The sequence below is a fragment of the Elephantulus edwardii genome, unplaced genomic scaffold (genome assembly GCF_000299155.1).
Source record: "Elephantulus edwardii isolate Elephantulus edwardi_28Jun2011 unplaced genomic scaffold, EleEdw1.0 scaffold00102, whole genome shotgun sequence".
Taxonomy (NCBI): domain Eukaryota; kingdom Metazoa; phylum Chordata; class Mammalia; order Macroscelidea; family Macroscelididae; genus Elephantulus; species Elephantulus edwardii.
Window position 1 is genome coordinate 10,117,452 of NW_006399852.1, and position 25,143 is coordinate 10,142,594.

Sequence of the window (25,143 nt, forward strand, 5' to 3'; positions counted from 1 at the left end):
CCCCATACATTTGGAAGCTGAAAACACCTTGCTTGATCATGAGTTGATAAGAGAAGAAATAAAAGATGAGATTAAAAAGTTTCTTGAAACAAATGACAATGAAAACACCACTTACCAAAACCTCTGGGAAACAGCCAAAGCAGTAATCAGAGGCCAATTTCTATCAATAAGCAAACACATGAAAGGGCAGGAAAAAAATGACTATTGACTCTCTAACCCAGTATCTCAACAAATTGAAAAAGAAAAGCAAGAAAACTTGACACCCTCTAAAACCACTGAAATTATAAAAATTAGGGCAGAAATAAAAGAAATAGAAAACAGAAAAATAATTGAAACCATCAACAAAACTAAGAGTTGGTTCTTTGAAAAGGTCAATAAAATTGACAAACCATTAGCAAAACTACAAAGGAAAAGACACAAATAATCCAAATAAGAGATGAAACGGCACAACAGAACCAAATAAAATAAAAAGGCTAACAGTGGAATATTAGGAAAAACTATACTCAAACAAATATGAACAACTAGAGGAAATGGACAAATACCTAGAAATTCACAAGATACCTAAGCTGACACAAACTGAAATTGAATACCTGAACAGACCCATTACAAAAGAAGAAATTGAATAGGTAATAAAACAGCTTCCAGCCAAAAAAATGCCCTGGACCAGAGGGTTTTACAAGAGAATTTTATCAAACATTCAGAGAAGAACTGTCACCAATTCTACATAAACTATTTTAGAAAATAGATAGAGATGGAATTCTCCCAGACTCATTCTATGAAACAAACATATCCTTGATAACAAAGCCATGTAAAGACACCACCAAAATAAAAAAACTATAGACCAATATCTCTCATGAACCTAGATGCAAAAATCCTGAATAAAATACTGGTCAATAGAATCCAATGACACATCAAAAAAATAATTCACCATGACCAAGTGGGATTCATAACAGGTATGCAAGGATGGTTCAACATAAGAAAACAATGAATATAATTCATCACATTAATAAAGCAAAGAACAAAAACAACATGGAACTATCAACTGATGCAGGAAAGGCCTTTGACAAAATCCAACATACTTTCCTGATTAAAACACTAAACAAAATAGGATGAGGGGAAGTCCCTCAACAGAGTAAACAGTATATATGCAAACCCGAAAGCCAACATTGTTCTCAATAGAGAGGGATTAAAGGCATTCCCTTTGGGAACAGAAAATAGGCAAGGATGCCAACTATCACCTCTCCTATTCAATATTGTATTGGAAGTCTTAGTGATAGCAATAAGACAAGAGAAGGAAATAAGGTATCCAAATTGGCAAAGAGGAGGTAAAATTATCTTTCTATGCAGAAGATATGATAGCATACTTTGAAAGATAGTATACTTTGAAAACTCTCAAGACTAACTACTGGACATAGTTGACCAATTCAGCAAAGTGGCAGGATACAAGATCAACCTACAAAACTCAGTTGGATTTCTCTACAGTGACAAAGAGAATAAAGAACCGGAACTAAGAAAAACAATACCATTCACAATAGCTAATCACAAGATTAAACATTTGGGAGTAAACCTAAACAGACGCACGAAGGATCTATTCAAAGAAAATTACAAAACATTAGTACAAGAAACAAAAAGAGACCTGGAGAAATGGAAGAATATCCCTTGCTCATGGATAGGAAGATTCAATATTGTGAAAACGACAATACTACCAAAGGTAATTTATACATTTAATGCAATCCCAATTCAAATACCAATTCCAATCTTCAACGAGATGGCAAAGGCAATCCCCAATTTCATTTGGAATGGAAAGAGGCCCTGAATAAGCAAAACACTACTTGAAAAGAGAATCAAGGTAGGAGGCATCTCACTTTCTGATTTTAAGTCCTACTACACTGCCGTGGTGGTCAAGACAGTGTGGTAATGGTACAATGACAGACATATAGATCAACAGAATTGAATGGAGAACCCAGAAATCAGCCCATCTACCTATGGTCAACTGAGTTTTGACAAGGAGATGAAATCAGTTAAGTGAGGAAAGAACAGCCTTTTAAACAAACGGTGTTGGCAAAATTGGAAAGATATCTGTAGAAAACTCAAGCAAGATCTAAACCTCATTCTATACACAAAAAACAACTCTAGGTGGATCAAGGACCTAGGACTAAAACCAAAGACTATAAACTTCATTAGAGAAAAGCTTAGAAGAACTCTAGAAGCCCTAATCCACAACATAAACAGTCTTCCAAGCATCCTAAAAAACTTTCAACCAGGAGAAGATAAAATAGATGAATGGGATCTTGAAGAATAAAATCCCTATGCTCCTCCAAAAACTCCTCCAACAGGGTAAAAAGGGAATCCAGAGACTGGGAAAAAATATATTTCGTAATGACATGTCTGATAAGATATATATATATATATATATATATATATATATAATGTATAAACTATTCGAGAACCACAACAAGATAAAAGTAAACAACCCACTTGAAAAATGGGCACAGGATATGAACAGACACTTCACCGAAGAAGACATTCAGATGGAGAACAAACAGATGAAGAAATGTTCAAAATCCCTAGCTCTAAGAGAGACGCAAATCAAAACAACTATGAGATACCATCACATCCCAGTAAGAATAGCAAAGTATAATGGAACAGCAAACCACAAATGCTGGCAAGGTTGCGGAGAAACTAGAACCTTTATTCACAGTTGGTAGGAGTGTAAAATGGTACAACTACTATGGGAGGTAGTATGGCACTTTCTCAAAAAGTTGCAAATACCATTTGATCCAGCAATTCCACTACCCTAAAGAAACTGGAACTGTCACCCAAGCAGATATATGCATACCTATGTTTATTGTGGTTTTATTCACGATAGTAAAGAGTTGGAAACAACCCATATGCCCATCAACAAACGAATGGCTAGAGAAGCTATGGTATATTGAAAAACAAGGAACTCATGAAATATCATGCAATTTGGGAGACTCTGGAGGACATTATGCTGAGTGAAATATCTGTCACAAAAGAACAAATACCACATAGTGCCACTGTTGTAAAACAGGACTGAAATTGGGGCTGGGGGGAAAACTAAGAGGGAATAAATAATGTGTGATGCATTGAAACAGATGAGGGAGAGAATTGTTTAGGAGGAATATATGATTAGGTATTACTGCCATGACAAGAATCCACAATGAAAGCTGCATAGTGGAGTGGAAGGGGGGAGGTGTATAGAACAATGAAATAAATTTTTTTACTTTTGAAAAAGAAAAGCGAACTGGGGGAAAGGGTGGACAGGGAAGAAATTGTACAACAATGAATGAATGGAAATCCAAAGTCTCTGTAAAGTTTCATTAAGCTAAAGAAAAGGAAAAAAAAATAAAATTTCCTTCTAGGATATTAATTTCTTCTGAAAGCCTGCCAGAGGGTCAGCTATGGTCAGTTCTTACTGTATGGAACACAACAACTATGGGTTGAATATGTGTGGAGAAAGGAATACTATCTTGATGCACATCTTTCCTGAGTTTAAACCATGAAGTGTTCACTTGTTCTGTTCTGACAACAGCTTCTTGGTCTAGGTATAGGTTTCATATATAATTGTATTTGTACAATTACATCTTCTAGAATTCCTCTTCTTCCTTGTGTGTGTATGGCTCATATCCGATCACTCTCAACACTGTACTTGACAGTGTATTGGAATTTAGGTTGCAGAGATATACAGGATTTCGTTGCTATTCTCATGCAACAAGTTAACTTTTTGAACAGGTCAGCAAATTTATTTAAAAGAAGACTTGGTTTCTGGACCAACCAGTCTGGAAAACAGGGAGAAACTCCAGAGTTTGAGGCTGATGCCCATTTAGACCTAGCTAACAGAGGGTTTGGGATGAGTTGACCAGAAACTAGGCAGATGAAGAGAAGAAAATCCATGCTGTGAGCTGGTGTTGATTGCATCAACCTGACAGCATGCTCTGGACTCGACTTGGCTTGTGGATGCAGATGCTCAAAGTTTCCAAACTTTGCAGAAGATTCTTCAGCAAAAGGGAATGCTTGTTCCCTTTCCCTCAAGAGTATTGTTTTGATATATGATGTGCAAATCAGAAAACTGGCTAACTAAATTGGAGATACTGAGGCATTACGTCTCTGGCTTACATGTTAGCTATAATTTGTTATGATCCACACAGTCAAATCCCTTTATATAGTCAATGAAGTACAAACAGGCATTCTTCTGGTATTATTCTCTGCTTTCAGCCAGGATACATCTGACATTGGCAATAATATTCCTTGTGCCACAATCTCTTCTAAAACCAGCTTGAAATCCTGCTAGTTCCCTGCTAATGTACTGTTTTAGCCATTTTTTAATGATATTCAACAATAATTTGCTTGTTTTTGTTGTTGTTATGTGCCATCGAGTCATTTGCGACTCATAGCAATACTATGTACAAAAGCCTTAAACCCTGCTTTATCCTGTGCCAACTTCATTGTCTCGAACACACCTCCTCCCACTATCCCAATCACTGAATTGATCTTCTCATCGAGGGTCTTCCTCTCCTGCACCGTCCCTCCCTCTACTCCCCCAAACACCAGTCTCTGGCAGGAAATTTGGAGGACAGCTGCTGGAAGAGATGCATGTTTGTTCCCATTCCCAAAAAAGGTGATCAAATAGAAGGTGGAAATTATTGAACAATATCAATATCACACACAAGCAAAATACTGCTGAAGATCATTAGAAAATGGCTAAAACAGTATATAGACAGGGGACTGTCAAATGTTCAAGCTGGATTTAGAAGAGGTCATGGCACCAGGGATATGACTGCTGATGTCACATGGATTCTGGCTGGAAGCAAAGAATACCAGAGGAATGTTTATTTGTGCTTTATTGACTATGCAAAGTCCTTTGACTGTGTGGATCATAAATTATGGCTAACATTGAGAAGAATGGGAATTCTAGAACACTTAATTGTGCTTGTGTGAAACCTATACCTAGACCAAGAGGCTGTTTAGCAAACAGAGCAAGGGAACATTGTATTGGTTTTTTGTTGTTGTTGTTGTTTAATTTTTTACAATCAATGATTTTTTCATTGAAAATATTTTTTAAATTTTTTTCATTGTATTGTTTTAAATTAGGAAAAATGTGACTCATCCTTTCTCTGTATCTATTTAATCTATATGCTGATCAAATTATTTGAGAAGATGGACTTTATGAAGAAGAATGTGACATCAGGATTGGAGGAAGACTCATAATAATTTTCATGATGCAGATGATACAACCTTGTTTCCTGACTGAGGAGGACTGGAAGCACTTGCTGCAGAGGGTTAAGGATCCAAGAGGGGTGGGAGAGGGTGGAAGCAGAGGGATGAAGATGTGCAGGGGGAGGGAGGATCAATCATGGGGTGGTACAATTTGATGGGGGGTAAGGGAAATTGAAAGAATTTGTTCTTGAAAACAATGTATTCAAATTTTGTAAATAAATTAGTAGAAAATTTAAAAAAATAAATGAAAAAAAGAACATACACACCAGACACTAAGATATTGTATTATCCTATTTATGTGCCATACCTAGAATAGGCAAAGTAGACTAAAGTTGATTGATGGTTGCTAAGAGTGGGTGGAAGGGAGGGGAAAGGAGAACTCAGTGCTTAGGGGACCCTGAGCTTCGGTGATGGCAAAATTTGGAATGTAGAGGAGTGATGATTGAACAATATGGTGAGCATAATTAAGGTCAGTACTGTAATGTGAAGATTTTTTTAAATACTATTTTTATTTAAATAAAATTTTCATTATTAAAAACAAACAGAAACTCAGTCTTCAATAAGGACTGTATTTTTTAATGTCAAGAATTGCCATTGGACCAACAGCCAACATCTTTCTAGAGAAAAGATTTGATTCTTTCCATGACTTCATCTTACTTGGATCCACATTCAATATACTTGGTACCATCATCAAGGAATCAGGAAGGAGATATACAGCACTTGGAAATCTGTAGTCAGTTCCTGCCTCCTATTGAGAAGCAATGAAGTCCATTTGAGGATTAAGGCCATGGTCTTTTTAGTCACTTGTTATGCATCTGGTAGCTGGACAATGAATAAGGATGACAGAATAATTATTGATACCTTTGAACTGTGATTTTAGAGAAGAGAATTCCATGGAGTATCAAAGAATAAATAGATATGTCTTGGAGAAGGTACAGCCAGAGTGTTCCTTGGTGGCAAAAATGATGGCACAGGAGTGGCATCCATTTCCTAAATAACATGCCTCTGGAAACCCTATGAACTTTAATAAATGTTAATAGTTGTAGAGGGGCTTTAAGCCTTTTGTTATGATAGAGTTGCTATGAGTCGTACTTGACTTGAAGGCAATCAACAACAACATGTCTCAAATACACTGGGCATGTTTCTAGGACAGAAATATCTCATCCTTTATACAACAGACAACTCACTGGTACTTGACAAATGACCATCATGAAGTACACTAACTGCAGAGCTGGAAGGACCTCAGTGGCTATCCCAGCGTGCCTCCCACCCCAGAAAAGACCCCGTGAAGTGATTCAGCACAGTAGCAACCCCACAGAATAATAGGCTTAGTCATCTGGCCCTGGAGGCAGGAACAAAGCTAAACCACCCTAGACAAACAGAACTTTTACAAGATCCCCCTGGATGCTCTCCTTGGCATTTCCACAGGCAAAGCCATGGCGCTGAGGTGTAAAATGACAACACAGGAAGTCTGCCCCTGGCCAAGCCAACTGGGATGTCCAACTCCGTCTCCCAGACCAGACCACATTCCTGTTGTTACCATGGCATCCAAATGTTTGTGTGGGCTTAGTCATCTTTGCTAAAGCTGATCATGAGATGAAATGCCGCCCTTGCTGGTGCCAGTGGGGTGAACCTGATGAGTTAATGCAGGCAGCATCTCCCCATATCCTCTGAGTGATTCTTCTGAACCGTAAGATTTCATAAGTCAGCCTGACTCATGGTGAGGTGTTATTTAAATGCATAAGAAAAATGGGAACCCATATTTTGCCATGTCCACACATGTGGAATTAGAAGCTATAAAAAGTTAAAAAACAAAAAAAAGTAAAGAGCAAAGACCAGTGATGAAACCAACTCAACTCATCACCTGGCCTTGGAAGGGTCGATTCTAACTAACAGTGTCATCTTAACAGGATAGAACTGGCCCGTGGGGTTTCCAAGGCTGCCAATCTTTAAAAGGTGCAGACTGCTGCCACTTTTCTCTTCCAGAGTGACTAGTGGAGTAGAATAGAACTATCGATCTAACAGCTGAGTGTTTTAACCACTGTGCTACCAGGATTCCAGTTAACAGCTGAAGTGCTTTAACCACTGTGTTACCAGGATGCCCGAAAGCACACATAACCGATAGTGGTCATTTTCATTCCCTACCTTTTCTGTTTTCACTGTCCAGGTCACTCTTTCCTCTGCCATTTTCTCCTCATCAAGTCTCCACAGCTCAGTTAGCAAATATGCAAGGGAAGAAACCGAGGAAAAGCACTTATTGGCTCAGACGTCACGTGCTTGTCCCACTGGGAACACGCTGCACAGATAAGCGCCTCCATCCAGAGGAGCTAGAGTCTCAGCAGAGCTGCAGGTCATGTGCCCGAGTGCGTGCTGTGCGCATGCGTGCTGTGCCTGCGCGTGCAGACCTACATGCGTGTGCGCATGTGTGGGAGAGCGAGCTCGCCTGGCTCAGTGTGCATGAAGTCAAGAAGTCGGTGGAGGCTGTGAGAAAAGGCTCAGAATTAACCTCCAAAGAAGACATTTTACTTTAAACGAGTCCCCACCAAAGAATTCTAGGGCAAACTCAAGAAACGACATCCTTTTGTCACAAGATGTTGCCAAGAAACATGTCTAATACTTGTTTTTCATTCAAACTTAGAGTTAAGTCACAGTTAATGCACTCATCAGGATGGTTAAAAAAAGACTCCAGTCGGAACAGAATTATCCAGAGCTCCGTGAGAATCTGCCATTTGCAGTCTGTCACCGATTTGAGATGCGTGGATCCGCTGATGTCACTGTGTCCCGTGTCTCTTCACTTGATGTAGCCCAACTTTACGCCGTCTGTCCAACCTTCCACCCCATTTTATTTGCACATCTCATATGTCTTTTTCTTCTAAACAAAACAAGGCAGAGAGATGTGACCAGTGACCTTTGATGGGTGTTAGAATTGTGGACCTGACATCTAAATAGCAACCACTGGGCCAGTTTTGCTAAATGACAGGTCAGGAGGGCCACACAAATAACTTTCTCTCAACTTCCAGCCATTCTGCACTTTAATGACTTTTCAGCCAGAAAACTCAGAATTATTAATGTTTTATGGCACTGTGGAATTGTGATTGCCAGGTCATATCCCAAAGCCTAAGCTATCTGCATTTTATCCCCAGCTCAGTAGTTGAGCTGGTAGCAAAGAATCTGCTTATTACTTTTTTCTTCGTTTAAGAAGAGAAATAAATGTAAGGAACCTTTCATGTAGTTAAGACGTGAACTTTAGGGTGACCTTGAAAAATTTAGCAATGAGCACAATAGCTATTAAAGAAGAGAATTTCCCTAACCAAGATAGATAGTTACTTCAAGAAGCTCCATGATCGCAATAGCTCCAGGTGTCACCCAGCGTGTAGCAGGCAACTCAAATCTGAATTGGAGTAGATGGCTAAGCCCTAACTGGAATTGAGTGTTGGGTAGCAGGGTGGGAACTTCACACATGGTTAAGATACAGGCAATACCTCAAAAATGCTGTGAGTTTGCTTCCACACCGCCACAATAAAGCAAGTATGAGAATGAAGCTAGTCACACAAAGGTCTGGGTCTCTCAATGCATGTAAAAATTATGTTTATACTGTTCTGTAAACTCTCAACTCTGACAATGAGTTCAAACATAACAAAGATTGTGAGGCTGGGGCAGGACCAGGCGGTCCTGGGTTCTGTTGCACACAGAGTGACTGTGAGTTGGAATCAACTAAATGACCCCTAATAACAACAGCATTTTCAAACACTTGGCAAAGTTCTTACTTAAAAATGCCCTGGTGAATTCTGGAATTACAGACATCCCCAAACACATCCAAACAGCCCATTATTGATTTTACTACAATAATCACAACAAATTTGTTCCACTTTATCTCAAATGCATAAAGGTTTTTGTGGCCAGCATGAGGAAAATTTTCCCCCTAAATGTTCAATAAAAGTGTAAATAAAAATGATTTAAATTCCCAGATTTTCTTTTCTTTTCTTTCCAGTTATGATTTGGGTAAAAGTTTCCAGGGCAAATGAGCTCTGCCCTCAACAACCCATTCACATTATGTCTTGTGACACTGATTGCAGTACCCACAATGTAACAGCATTCTTCCCTTTTCCTCCTTGTGTTTACCATGTCACTCTGTCCTCTTTCCTATTCCTTCTTGTACTCTGAGCTTTATCCTGAGGCAAATGTTGTCCCTTTTGTCTCAAATAATTGACTGCTTTAAGAAATGCCTATCTCTCCTGAGAAAAATTGGATAAATTGTGTATATTGCATTGAAACAGATGAGGGAGAGAACAGATTAAAAGCTATATATGATTGGGTATTATGTTTATGACAAGAGTCCAGAATGAAGGTTGCATAGGGGAGTGTACTTGGGGGCCAGGGGTTTGTATACCAGTGAAGGAATTTTTCTCTTACTTTTCAAAGAGAAAAGCAAACTGGGGGGGAGGGGTGGGCAGGGAGAAAAATGCAACAACGGATGAATGGAAATTCAATATCTCTGTAAATGTTCATTAAAATTAAAAAAGATTTTTTTTTAAAAAAAGGAAATACCTCTCTCTCAAGAGTTATCGTTCGCTTTAGAGTCCTGTCTATCATTTGGCTGAAAACGGAACCACGGCTTATGTTCCATTCCAGGCTTGAACGTATCTAAGGGCTGTAGTCTTGGAAGTTCCCCAGTGTTTATTAGACCAAAATAACCACAAGTTGTAGTCAAAGCTGATTCTGACTCATAGAGACCTTCCATTTGGTTCCCAAGGCTATAAATCTTAATCAGAGGAGATATTTTTTTTTTTCTCCCACTGAACTTCTGTTAAATCCAAGCCAGCAGAGAAGTGTAGTCTTTTTTATTATTATTTTTATTTTATATTGGTTTGATTACAAAGTGTGTGTACATTGTGTTTCACACTATTCTTCACTCATATTGTGTTTCATACAATCATGCCTTCTGTTTAATCATTCTCCTGAATTATGTTTTATAAAATGAATCACCATTGGACCTTGCCCATCTTACCCTGTCTTTTCAGGACCCTGCCATACAGACGAGTCCAGCAGAGCTCCTTCTATCAGACCAGTAAACTAAATGCCAAGATTTTCTTCACAAAACAATCCTCCTTGACTCTTATGGTTAGCCATTTTTAAACAATGTTGAAAACTTTTGTTTAGCTATAAGAGTTATTTTCTTCTCTCTTCCTTTTTAAAAACACTGGGAATTTAAAAAGGAACAAAGCAATAGTGGGGTTGATGAGGTATATTGATTAGACAATGGGCTTGCAGAAGAGTAAACAAATTAATTTTATAAAAAGTGCATCTAGAACGTTCCTTAGAGGGAAGGATAATGATATCTCAACTCAATCTAAACATGTCACCAAGAAAGGCCAGTCACTGGGCATAAAGTAGCTGTTAAGTACTGTTGAGTCAGAACCAATCCTTTAACTTGCCTTCCAGCAGGTTGTCAGAGGTAGTAAATTGCAGAGAAGGAAACTGCCCATCTTTCTCCTGTGGAGCAGCTGGTAGATTCAAACCATGTGCTTTCAGGAGAGCAGTGTAGCTCCTGGCCACCAGGCCACCAGAAAAAGTAGAAGACCAAGAAAAATGAGGAAATTTCTCAAGGGGACAGATTGACACAATAACCACAACAACGGGCTCAAACATAGCAACGGCCATGACAATGGCACAGAACTGGAAACATCTGGTTCTGTTGTACAGAAGGTTGCCATCCTTTGGAGCCAACTGGGCACCAAGTAGCAAAAATAGAAAATCTACCAGGTAGATGTCCTATAGCTGAGGTCTCTAGAGGGATGGAAATTCTTATGAGACTTCTGTGTTGTAGGGCAATCTCTTTGTCAGCTTCATCAGCTTTAGAAAAGGGTGATCTTCAGCCCAGAAAAGCTGGAGTTGGTACTGGCACGTTTGCCTGGCCCGGGAGACAGAGAAGTGGCTTTTTGGGCCAGTTGGTGTTTACATCACCACATAGGCTTCTGCCTTAGCTTCCTGGCCATGCTTTGCAGCAGGCTTGGACTCAGGTTCTGTAGCGCTGTCATCATAGCCCTTCTTCCAGTTGTTCCATCTCCCCCTTTTCTCAGTCACCTTGCCTGCCTTCCATCTATTGCCTCATAGTTACCTGGCCTGGCTACTTCTGCCCACTGGGGACCCTTAATGTCTCTGCAGGAGAAGAGCACCAGGCACAACGGTGGGGGTGAACTCAGGACAGATTTTTCACCATAATTCTGCATTTCCTAGGTTTTGTCAGTGTAAGCCAGACTCTTAATGCTATTTTAATGCAGTTGTTTTGTGTGTGAATAATACGCTCTTTTTGCCAAACCACAAGCCCTGGAACTAAGATCTCATAAAAATGCCTAGAGTCCAAAGCTAATAGCTGTTATTCAGCTGTTACGGGGTAAGGCCTAAAACGTTGCAGATTGGTGTTATTCTCACCAGGGCCTCGGTGACATGAAACTGTTGAGGGGTGGCTGATGCTCAGATCCCTGAGGCGTAGGAAGAGCCGTGCCGTCAGGAGCTTCCAGTTGGCCCTGCTGTTCGGAGTTCTCCAGTGGAGATTTTTAAAATTCATTCCCACTTTAGCCCCTTGTAAAGACTTTCCCGTTTGTGAATGGCTCCGCCTCCTGCCTCGGCTGAAGGTCTGGAAGCTATCTTTGACACTTGCCCTTTCCAGACTTTTTTTTCACCACATGTACAGTGTGTGTTCTTGGAGGACCTACTAAGTGTCGGGTACTTGGCTGGAAGTGATGGCAAACTGACAGCTTGCTCCTAAAGCAGTGGACTGTGCTGGTTATAAGATTGTGAAGGCTGAAGCCAAGTTGCCGGGGTTCACCTCCTGACTGCCACTTACTAGTGCTGTGATACTGGCCTAGGCTTTTTACTTTCTCCTTCTGTAGAATGGGGATAATGACAAGAATGTCTGCTTCTTGGATATTTTGTTGTGACTTCTTAAATAATTGTGGTTAAAAAGAAATATACGTCAGATAAAATCTTCGCCAATTCAGTAATTCTTACATGTTCAATTGTGTGACACTGATTATATTCATCATATTGGGCAATAGACATCACTGCTCTTTTCAAAATTGTTCTGCCACTATTAATAGACACTCAGCAATAAACCCCCCTCTTCTCTCCCCTCCATTCCTTCCTGTTAACCACTGATAAATGTTGGTGTCTCTGCCTTTGTCTATTTCATTTAAGTGCACTCATTCAATGTTGTCCTTTTGGGACAAGACTTCTTGGATGCAGAATAAGGGTTTTGAGTTCATCTGCATCACGCATCAGGATGTCCTTTCTCCTTGTGGATCAGGAGCATTTTGTTACGTGTATGCATCATGTTGTGTTTATCCATTCATCAATTGAAAGAGCTCTAGTGGCCTAGTGGTAAGGAGATGTACTGCCAAACCAAAGGCCAGTGGTTTGAACCCATCAGCAGGAGAAAGATGGGCAGTCTCTTCTTGCATGTTTTTCAGCTTCGAAAAACTCGCAGTAGGGTCAGCTATGAGTCAGTTCTGACTCCATAGCATACAACCCCACCACTCACTAGTCTGTTGCTGGGCATTAGGTGTTTCCACCTTTTGGCTGTTGTGCAGAGTGCTGCAGTGAACACTGGTGTACAGGCTACCACGGCTCTTTGTTGATAAAGAAATCAACATTTCTCCGACTCTCCGTGTTTGCCACATGGTAAAGGCCTCTTAAGTGCTGACAAAGAAATGGCGATGATGAAGGGAGAGGTGTGGAGAGAGAAACCAAACACATGCACAGGCAAATCGCCATTAGGAGAGGGCTGAGGTCTGGTGAGACTGGGGAGCCTGGGTTAGGATGCAAAGCACTGATGGGTGCTAGAGTCTGTTGTTGTTATGTGCTAGTAAGTCACCTGTGACTCATAGTAACCCTACGTACAGCAGCTCTGAAGCCTGCCCTGTCCTGAGCCAGTCCCACTAACTCTACCACACCAACCCCCATCACCCCGCTTACTGTATCAATCCATCTCATCCAGGGTCTACCTCTTCTGTGCTGTCCTTTCACCCTTCCAAGCATAATGTCTTTCTCCAAGGACTGATCTCTCCTGGCCAAGTGCCCAAAGTATGTGAAGATGGAGCTTCAAAATTCTAACCTCCAAGGAGAAACTTGGTTTCACCCTCTCCAAGACAGACGTATTTGTTTCCTTCACGGTCCATGTATGTTCAAGACTCTTCTCCAGCACCACAACTAGAAGGCATCGATTCTTCTTCTGTCCTCCTTAGACACTGTCCAGCTCTCTGATGCACAGCAAGTAATTACGAAGACCATGGCCTGGATCAGGCTCACCTTAGTGTCTAGACTGACATTGTTACTCTTCAGTACCCTGGAGAGATACCTGAGAGCAGATTTTCTCAGTGCAATTCACCTTTTGATTTCCTGGATGCTGGTGCCAAGAGTGTAGATTGTGGAGCCAAGCAAGTCTGTCTGCCCACTTTTCTAAGTTAGAGACCAATGAAACATTCTTCTTAGTAGTCTTCCTTCCTTGTTCTTCAGTGACCCCTTTCAGGCTGCAGTTAGACGGATTTTTCTCCAATGTCAATCTGATTTCCTGACTGACATTCTTCAGTGTTCACTATATACTCACAGGTTCATGTCCAGCCACCTCAGCTGGCTCCCAAGGCCATGCATCATTTCCCCATCCGCCCTGTCTCTATCCCCCTTCTCTGCTCTCCTGGATGTTCAGGATACACTCTCATATGTTAACTCCAGTCCCCTGGGATTTCTTTTCATTCTCTCCCCAGGCTGTTGTGTCTGTAATCTCTCAGTCTTCGAACTTTTTCTTAATTCTGTCTGGAATATCTGCTCCACCTCAGCCATTCCTAGCAAACTGCTCCTCAGATTTCCGCCCTAACCTCTTCTCCCCGGAGTGCAAGCCCTGGGCGCCCACCGGCAGGCAGGCTGCTTGTGTTTTCAGAGGTTCTGTTGTACAGATCACGCCATCACCAGCACTCTTTGCTCTCCATGACCCTAGTAAGCACTGGTAGGGTAGAGGTCAAGCACAGATCCCTGGAATTGAGCACAGTGCCTGGCTCATGCTTGGCTTGAATTGTGGGTTGATTTGTGACCCCTCAAAAAGGTTTACTGAAGTCCTGACTGCTGGAATCTGTGAACATGGCATTGCTTAGAAAGAGGGGATATTATCAGGTAGATGAGAATGAAGTCAGGTTAGGATTCGCCCTCCTCCATTCTGAGTGGTGTCCTGTAAAAGGGAAGAATAAGTACATAGAGGGATCACAGCTACGTGAGGACAGAGCTGAGATTCGAAGTGATAAATCTACATGTTGAATAATGCCAAAGATTGCAAAGAACCAACGGAAGTCGGAAGAGGCAAAAAAAGGCTCTTCCTTTAGACTCATCAAAGATGATGTGATCCTGCTGATTTTGGAATTCATGATTTTGGAACCTTTATTTTTGAATTCTAGCCTCCAGAGTTCTGAGACAATGCATTTCTGTTGTTAAAATAGCAACCCTGTTTGTATAACTGTGTCTTGGCAGTCCCAGAAAGCGAATACAACATGTGGTACAGGTTTGTTCAAAGATTGAACTTCCAACTTGTTTTTCAACGTGTTACTTTAGACAAAGAATCGTCCCTGAGAGGTTTCACTCACGGGAAGGCTTGCACATTGAACCCACTCAGTAGCTCCGTGGAAGAGGGCCCTGGTGGTCCCTTCTACTTGAAGCCATTTAAAACCCTACTTCGTTTGGTTCTACTCTGAAGCACATGGGGTCACCCAGCATCAGAACTGACTAGAAGGTAATAGGGTTTTTGTTTTCTTCCTAAGACTTAGCATGTACATAGCGATACCCCAAACAGCCCAGTATTCCGCAAATAGACGGAGTCGCATGAATGCAGTCCCAGGTGGCTGTTAGTCATCACGGCAAGCAGCCAATTTTAGCTCCCACCGACCCGCTCTCCCTGGATATTCCAAGAACCTCACCCAAGTGGGCAGGGGAGGCACCCCTCTCAGTGAGCCACCACAGCAGGGGAAATGGGAGCGGGTGGGCAGCAGGTGCTTGTTTTCATCTCCCAGCCGGGAGCAGCAGCTGAGAAAGAGCCAGAGGAGGAGGGGATGGGGCAGAGCAAAGAGCAGCAAAGGAGACAGCGACAGCAGGAAGGTGGCCCCCCAGTCAGGTTCAGTGCGGGCTCCAGCACCACACCGCAGGATGTCAGCACTGGCTGCGCCCAAGCCAAGATGTCAAGCAGGAATGCCACCCCCACCCCCACCCCCCGCTTCTTAAAAAGAAATGAAAAGTCTCCTTCTCCACTTGATTGCAGCCTCTAATAAGCAATTCTTATAAATTTCTTCTGACTTAAAAAGTTCAGAGTGTGGGGTGCTAAAGAAACACCAGGATCATAATTATGGTTATTATAGGGAGCTGTGTATGCCCATCACCACTGCATCTGGCTGTAATCACATACTTAATGGAATGCAAGATGATCCACTGCTCATAATGGGCAGTTTCTGAGCCAAGCAGTCACCAAGTGCCCACCCTCCCCCTTGGAGGCCCAAGCGAACAGATGTTTGTGGAAAAAGAAGATGCTCATAGCAGTCTAGAGGGACAGTGACCTCGAGGAAGAGACTCAGAGAGTGACCTGTAGCCAAGCCTTGGCATTCATGTGGCTCCAATCAGCCTACAAGGTCAGGGAACTTTCCACCCAGGCCTGATGACAGAGAGGAAATTAGAAGGCGACATCCTATCACTCACCTCTGATGTCCCATTTGGCTTCAGAGATGGAGGTGGTGTTAAGTAGAGAAGTCTGATTGGGATACATGGACTGGTACCCACTCCTGGTAACCCAAGCTCCTGGCTGTGTTTCATGGCAACTGAAGTAGCTCAACACACAGACAGCTCTATCCTACTGTCGTGAAGTAGCTCCCAACTCATAGCAAATGTAGAATCCCTGTCTCTTAGATTAGCTTCCTCTTTCCTTCATGATTTATTACAGTTCCTACCCTCAGAAACAAACATCTATTCTCTTAATTTGCTATACATGGTTTAAAATTAAGAAAGATGAGTGTTATGCTGAACAGATAACTTGAGAAGTTGGACTTCACGAAGAATGTAGCATCAAGATTGGAGGAAGACTCATCAACAACTTGTGTTGTACAGATGATATAGCCTTGATTGCTCAAAGTCAAGAGGATTTGAAGCATTTGCTTCAGAAGATCAAAGACTACTCCCTTCACTATTGATTACCTCTTGACATCAAGAAAACGAAAGTAATACAATGAGAGATAGAGAAAAGACTGAGGTTATCAATGACTTCCTCTTACACGGATCCGCAATCATTACCTTTGGCATCAGGAGTTAAGAGATCAAGTGATGTGTTTTATCTTTTGATGAAACTTTTTTTTCCCTTAAAAAAAAGCCTTTGAGGGGAGCTCTGGTGGCCTGGTCACAAGAAGCTGCACTGCAATCCCAGACGTGTATGGTTCGAATCCACCAGATCCTCTGCTGGAGAAGGAGGGACAATCTCCTCCTGTACTCGTCAGATCTGATTTGACGGTACATGCACAAAAAATAATGAAATTTAAAAAAACTCTTTGATGAGGCATTTTCTTGGAAAGTCTCTAAGGGGTCTCTCCAAAGTGATAAGGAGCAATAACATCAGTTTCAAGACTGAGGTACAAGTAATCCAGGCCACAGCCTTTATAAATTACGTGTTATGCTTCAGGAAGTTGGACAATAAGTAAGGATGACAGAAGAAAAATCAATGCCTTTGATTCTTTGAGTTGTAGAATTGGAGAAGAGTACTGAATAATCCACAGACATCGAAAGAACAACTAAATAGATCTTTGGAAAAGTACAATCGAGTTGCTCCTTTGAGGTAAGGATGGTGAAACTGCCTCACATCTTTTGGCTATGTTGTAAGGAAAGGCCACTCTTTGGGAAAATACATGAAGCTTGGAAAGGTGCAGGTTCAGCCAAAGAGAGGAAGAGTCTCAACAAGGAGGATTGACACAGTGACAGTAATAGTGGGCTCACAGATGTCAAAGATGATGAAGATGGCATGGGGGAGAGGGCAATGTCAAGCTCTATAATTCACGGGGTCATGATTAGTCATAGCTGACTTGACGGGGCCAGCAACAACAACAACACTACATACAAAAATGTTCAGTTTCACGTTGGTGTTGGTTGAGTAGGGTACCACTCATAGCGACCCTGTGGACAACAGATCTGAAACCAGCCCTAACCTATGCTGTCTTCACAATCTCTGACACACTCAAGCCAATTGCTGCAGTCACTGTGTCAATCCGCCCAGCTGCGGGTCTTCCTCCCCTTCACCATCCCGCCACCCTTCCAAGCATGATGTGTCTCTCTAAAGAATAACCTTTTCTACTAACATGCCCAAAGTATGTGAGATGAAGCTTCATCATCCTTCTCTCCAATGAGCAGCCTGTCTTCTCCAAAACATATACGTTTGTTCTTTTGGCAGTGCATTGGATATTTAGTACTCTTCTTCAACACCAGAGTTCAAAGGCCTCAGTTTTTCTTCTCTCATCCTTATTCATTGTCCAGCTCTCAGCAACATAGTAAGTGATTGAGAAGACTATCACCTGAATCAATCATGCCTTAGTCCTCAAATTAATATCATTGATCCTCAAAAATTTGGAGAGATTCCTGACTGCAAGCTTCCCCAGTGCAATACATCTCCTGATCTCCTGACTGCTGGTACCAAGTGCAGTACTGATTGTGAAATCAATTAAGACGAAATTGCTGACAACTTCAATCTTTTCTCCATCTATTTTACCCATTGGTACAGTGGCAAGATTTTTCTTTTCTTGATATTGAATGAAATACAATCCATATTGAAGGCTGCATTGTATGTTTCACTGCAGCAAGTACTCAAGCCCTACTCACTTTTAGCAAACTTTTATCATCTATATGCCAAAGATTATGGATGAGTCTTCCTCCAATCTTGACGCCAAATTCTTCTTAATAGAGTCCAGCTTCTTGAATAATTCCCAGAACACTTAATTGTGCTAATGATAAACCTATACCTAGACCAAGAAGCTATTGTGTAAACAGGGCAAGGGAACAGAACAAGATTTAAAATTAAAAAACGTGTGTGTCAGAGTTGTATTATTTCTCCTTTTTTTTCTGTTCCATAGACATCTTGAACTCAACATGATCAACAAGAAATTTTGAATATTCCTTTCCCAACCCTGTTGTTGTTTACATTGTTAAGTGCCATCAAAGTCACACAAAACTCATAGCAACCGTATGAACAAAAAAACCGGAAACCTTTCTGTATCATCATTTCTCCAAGTTCATAGAGTTTCCAGAGGCATATGGTTTAGGAAGTGGATGACACTCCTGCTTCCCAATCTGTCTTAAAACTGGGAGCTCCACCACTATCCACCATGGGGAATCATTACAGGATATGATACCCCTATGGCACAAGGTTCAGCATCACAGCAAACCCGGGTTACCTCAGTACAGCAAATTCAGAGAAGAGTGCTGTACAACTTAGAAGAATGTTCCTCCAAAATATAATCATTCCCAACCCAACCCAAGTCCAAATTCTGTTTTCTCTTCCATTGAATGATTTGACTGAATACTACCACCCAATCACTTGACTTAAATTCCATTTGCTATGTCTGACCTAGCAAGTTCTGCAGGATTTAATCCTAATACACTATTGTTTAACAGTGGTAGGTGCCATTGAGTTGACTACAGCTCATAATGATCCTATGAACAGCAGATAAAACCTCATCTGAGCATGCATCATCTTCATATATTGGGCTATAAAGGGATCCAATACTAATGTAGAACATTCTATCCCTTCCCCAGGTGAGTTTCCCTCTAAATATAACCCAGTCTTTTCCTTGGATGTTTTTGTGTGGTTTTATTTATTTATTTAGAATGAATTAAATTCATTAGTGGAAATGAATAAGACTTTGAGCATGTTGCTATGGAAGTTTATTCTATCAATTGGGACATCATGCTTAGAAGGGTAGAGGGATGGCAAAGGAGAGGAAAGACCCTCAACTAGGTGGATTGACACAGATTGACATTACAGCACTGGGCTTGAGTGTGTGTCAGAGATTGTGAGGATGGCCTGGGATAGGACAGATTTCAGATCTGTTGTTCATAGGATTATTATGAGTGCTACTTGACAACACCTCACAATAATAACAACAATTAAATTCATACTGCAATGCTTATCATATTTATATCATTAATGTGGCTCTACATGTATTTTTTTAAACCAGAGGTACAATGTGAGCAATTAACTTAGAAATGAATATTCTCACTCGCATTTCATGAAACCATTTTATTCAAATTCTTCACATGCAATTTAGACATCAGGATTTTGTTATTATTGGAACCATCTATAGAAGTAATGTAGTTTTCTAGAACAAATAGTGGTTGATTTTGTGGTGTTTTAGAAACAGTATTTTTAGAATCCAGATGTGGGTCTGTCTCTGGAAGTGTTTCTCAGAGCCAAAACCCCTGGAACAACTGTTTTGTCTTTTTGTTGCCTTTTAATTGAAATCCTCACTATGTAATTATTTAATATATACATTTTAATGTCATCTTTCCAATTTCATTTGCAAGACCACAGACCCTAGTCATCATGAAATAGTAATCCCAGAAATAATCATTGCAACTCTTCTGTTGTTGCTTGGCACCATGGAGTTGGTTACAACTCAAAGTCGTCCTACACACAATAGAGGGAAACATGAGTTGGCCTTGCGCCCTCCTCACAGTTGTTGCTGTGTTTGGGCCCATCATTGCAGCCACCATGCCAATCCACTTTGCTGGAGGGTCTTCCTCATTTTCACTGCCCTTCTACTTCTCCAAGCATGATATCATTCTCTAGAGATTGGTTACTCTTGATAGCATGACCAAAGAATTTGAGTGAAAGTTTGTCACCTTTGTTTTAGGGACACTTATTTCAAGACAAGTTTGTTCTTCAGGTAGTCCTCACTATAGTCCATATTCATCACCATCGTCACTTAAAAGCATAGTTTTCTTTTTTGGTCTTCCTTATTCATTCATTATTCAGATTTTTCCTCTCAAAATTTTTTGTTGGTTTGCTTACAGATTTCATATCCATCACATTTCACACTACTCTTCATTCACATTTTGTTTCATAGAATCATTCTCATGCATTATGTTTCATAAAATTAATCACCATTGGACCTTGCTCATTATTACCCTGTCTTGTTTGTTTGTTTTGTTTTGTTTTTAATTGGGAAAACATATTGGGGGATACCCTGTCTTTTTAAGTCCCCACCACAGCCTTCATATTTCCTTCACCTCTCCCTTCACCAACTAAATTGGTTGAATAATGAAACCTTGTGGTTTTCCCCCCTCATCCCTTACTCCCGTGGGTCCCCATACATGTCTTATTAGTTATCCTTCTCTTTTTTGCAATTATGGTCTTAGGCAGTATTTGTCCTTATTGGAATGCATATGTGATGTTTGGAAATGCCATGGCTTGGGTCAGGTGTACCTTTAGATCTCAAAGTGGCATCTTTACAATACTTTAAAGAGATGTGTCACAGTAGGTTTGTCAGATTTAGTACATAATTTGATTTTTTAACTGCTGCTTCCATGGATCCAAAGAAAATGAAATCATGCTGCTTATTGGCTGCATCTCTAGTAATTGTATTTGCCTCATTTTTTTACGGAATTTTTCAGGAGTCCTCTCTATAAACAGCCCAGACTAGCATTAATTCAAGTTGATTTAGGTGCATGTACCTCACCCAATGATGTCACTCTGGACACTAAGGTGTGGACCATGGTCTTCGCAATTGTTTGGTATGTGTCAGAGAGCTGGACAATGACTAGGGATGATAGAAGGAGAATTGAAGCCTTTGAGCTGTGGGGTTGGAGAAGAGTATTGAATATACCATGGACTGCTAAGAAAACAAACAGGTTCATCCTAGAGAGGGTTAAACCAGGGTGATCCTTGGAGCCGAGGATTCTGAAGCTTCATCTGACATGCTTAGGACATGTTGCAAGGAGGGGTCCATTGTTGGAGAGGGACGTCATGCTTGGGAGGGTGGAAGGACAGCACAGGAGAGGAAGATCCTCTATGAGGTGGATTGATTCAGTGACTGGAGTAGTTAGGGTAGGTGTGTCTGAGACAGTGAGATTGGCACAGGATAGAGCAGAGTTTAAGGGCTGTTGTATATAGGGTTACTATGAGTCACAGGTGACTTGATGGCATATAACAACAACAATAACCTTACCCAAACATGGAGTGATCATAGAGCCTAGATCGTTGAGGATATTCTTAGTTTGTTTTTGTTGTTATGTGCTGTCATGTTGCTGTCTGTTTGCCAGCAATGAACAGTGACACCCTGATGGGGGTAAGCACAATGGAGATACACCACTCCTGGAGCCATTCAGAGAGTCAATCCAGCTCAACTTTATTTGGGGCTGCAGCACACTTATATGTGAGCAAACAATTAGGAGACAGGATAGGGTGGGCTTGCAGACGTGGGACATGTGAATTGGATAGGAGAAACTCAGCCTCGTGCAGACCACTCCCAGCTCAACAGATATAGCAGCCATCTTCCCAGGTGACAAGCTTTCTTAAGCCGGTATGGCCAAACACAGGAGAGCTTTCTCTACCCTGTATTAAAGGCCTTTGGGAGGCTTGCACCTATTTGGAGCTAGGCGATCTGTCCTGGCCAGAGGCCCTCCTTTCCTCCCCAACATTCCTCAACACTGTCGAATTGACTATGACCCATAGAGCACTCAGATTATGGACAGGAGTGACTGGAACTTTAGCAATTATATTAGGGATTATTTAGAGGCCTCAAGGGGGATAGGGGTGGGTAGAGGGCAAGGAGGAGGTGTGGAAGAGCTATGCCCAATTTATCTCTAAGTTTTTGTATTAGGGAAGTGTCTTTGCATGTTTCTGTTCTAAATACGTATATGTTTGCTTGCTTATCGTCTGCTCCTTTGGACACTTGTCTGTCAGATGCTGTACTGGAACAGAGATCCCAGGTTAAGACCAACTAGAAAGAATGATTGGCCATCCACTTCTGAAATAACAGGCCTTCGAAAATCCTATCAATAATATGGCACACTTAAACTATTAGATATAACATTCCTCCCTTACCCTTGTTGTCTCCATATAATTATAAAGAGGAGTCCTTCAAATGTGTCCTAGTTGGTTGGTTAATCACACTATCAAAGGAATCACGGCCACTCTTGAAATAAGGATTTGGAATTGTTATTATCCGTTGCCATCTAGTTGATTTTAGTTCAATCAAGATCCCATGTGTGCAGAGTAGAGGCTGCTCCATAGGATTTTCAATTCTGTGACAACTGGAAGCAAATTGTCAGGCTTATCTTTTGAACCTTTCTGTTATTAGTGAAGTACTCAACAATTTATGTCATCCAGAACTTCTAACACAACATATATGGATTCAACTATTGTTTTATCTTTTCTGAGGAATTATATGGGATTGGAGAAGTGCTTCATTTTATTGTTCATCAAAACCCAGTGTTTATCACTAAATCTCTCAGTAATCTTTTGAAGGATTTCTCTGCTTTTAAAGAGTAGAAATCTAGTCCCACTCTCTATTCTTCCCTTGTTTAGGATCCTTCACTAATTCTTTACAAACTATTGAATTTAAACAAGCTCCTTACTATACTTTAAATACCATCTGGTTTTGGGTCCCTTCTTGTTTCAAAGATGTTCTTCCTATTCCTGACTATGGCAGGCTGCATAACAACTGCCCTGTTGTTCTCATCCTAGTCCCTACAATCTGTGTAGATTACCAGGAGTCAGAGTTGACTCAGTGGCATCTAAATAACGGGCTGTAGCCCATCTGTACTGTCCTTCTCTTCAAACAGTCCTTATTGTCTCTGTTTTTCTCCCTCCTTTTTCCTTCTCCTAGAATCCTGTTTTCTCTCACACTTCATGCTTTCATATTTCACTTTACCCATTCATTGGATTTCAATTTCTAGACCAAAAAAGTATGCTAGATCCTAATTACATATATCTCATTCGGGATAACAGAAGCAGCTGAAGATTAAGTTCCTCCAAGATTGAGGCAGCAGTGTGTCTATCCACAAAGGAGAAGTCCTTTTCAGATTAAATCAAATCTATCTTGAGATTGGTGGTAAAATCTATCATCTAATCCTCTGTGCATTCTCTTGTGCATATCCTGTGGCCTTTTATGGTAATTTCAACTCCTCTCTACCTCCTCTGTAACTGGGTGGTTATACTGCTGCTCCCTGGGTACTGTAATTTGCATTGCAATATGAGGCTCCATTTGAAGCTTGCAAATTATGGGCCCAGGGCAGGAGATCTGATGTGGGAGTTGCTTCCATGTAAGTCAGACAAAGTTGCATATACATGAGTGTAGCTTTGGGAATAAAGAACCTCTTTTCATAATCACAATTTAATATTTAAAAAGAAAATCTCAGTTACAGGCAAATAATAGGGGCAGACTCCCCATAAAAAGCAGAAGAGAACGGAAAGGAAGTACTCTCATAAAAGCTGCATAAAATACAACCACACACAAGCTATACACTTGAGAGAAATGCCATAAAAGTTATACACAGGGACAAGCAATGTTCCCTCCACCTCCTTCCTGGTGAGCATGGATTTGTTCTGATTTCTGAAGTCCCTACAGGAAAGATCACACAAGGCAGCATGCTGCTTAAGAGGGAAGAAGTTACAAATCATTGAGCTGGGAAGATGGAAAAAGGAAAGAGTTCCATCCTGGGAAATTACAGGTTATTGGCATCAGAGGACAATGATTTTCATATATATGCACTCCCCCTAATTCAGATTTTGCCAGAAGATAAACTTTTATAGATTTTCTTAGATTCAGAGGAGGAAAGAAGACAGAAGTTCTAGTGTCATCTCATCTTCTATTCACTTGTTTTGATTGCTCGGTGCCTTTGCGTCTACTAAGAGCCACAGTGATCCTATGTACAGTGAAACAAAGCACTTTCTAGACTCAGTCATTCTCTCAGTCTCTTCAATGTTACAACCTTTATAAATCTATCTCTTTTTGAGGATCTTCCTCTTTTTCACTGACCCTCTAGCCTCTAGCAAGCGTGATGCCTTTCTCCAGAGATTACCTCCTCCTTCATATCATACTCAAAGTACCTCCTTGATATCATACTCAAAGTACGTGAGACATTTTCTCACCATCTTTTCTTCAAAAGCATACTATTGTCCCACTCCTTCCAAGACAGAGTTATTTGTTCTTTTGGAAAAGAACAATGTTGTCAATTATTTCCACCAACATCTCAATTTAGAAGAATCAGTTCTGCTTCAGTCTTCCTTATTCACTGTCCAAATCTCACAAACTCAGAGAGTTATCGTGGCTTAGTGGGTGGAGTTGTGCTGTCAACCCAAAAGCACATGGTTCAAATCCACCATTCTTCCCTCGGAAAAAAGATGGGCAATCTCTTCCATACGGTTTACAGCCTCTGAAAACACATTGCAAGGTCAGTTCTAATTTGACAGCAGTTATTTTTTTATTGATAAAGCAATTGAAAATGTCATGTCTTAGATCAGGTACTCCTTAGTCTTTAAACTGATATCTTTGCTCTACAGCACTTTAAAGAGACCCTTGGCAAGGTATTTGCTCAATGCACCGTATCTTCTGATTTCTTGAATACTGCTTACGTGGATATTGATGCGGATCCAAGTAAACGAAATCCTTGACACTAAATAACTTCAGTCTTTTCTACATATGTCATGATTTTGTTTATTGGTCCATTTGTGAGAATTTTATTTTTTTAACTGAAGGAAGAAACTAAGAAATTGAGGAGCTGAACAGAAGATTTCCAAGGACAGCGTGGGAGGACAAAACAAAGTATTATAATGCAATGTACAAAGAGTAGGTGTCAGAAAATCAAAAGGGCCAATCTTGCTTAGTATTTTTTTCTTTT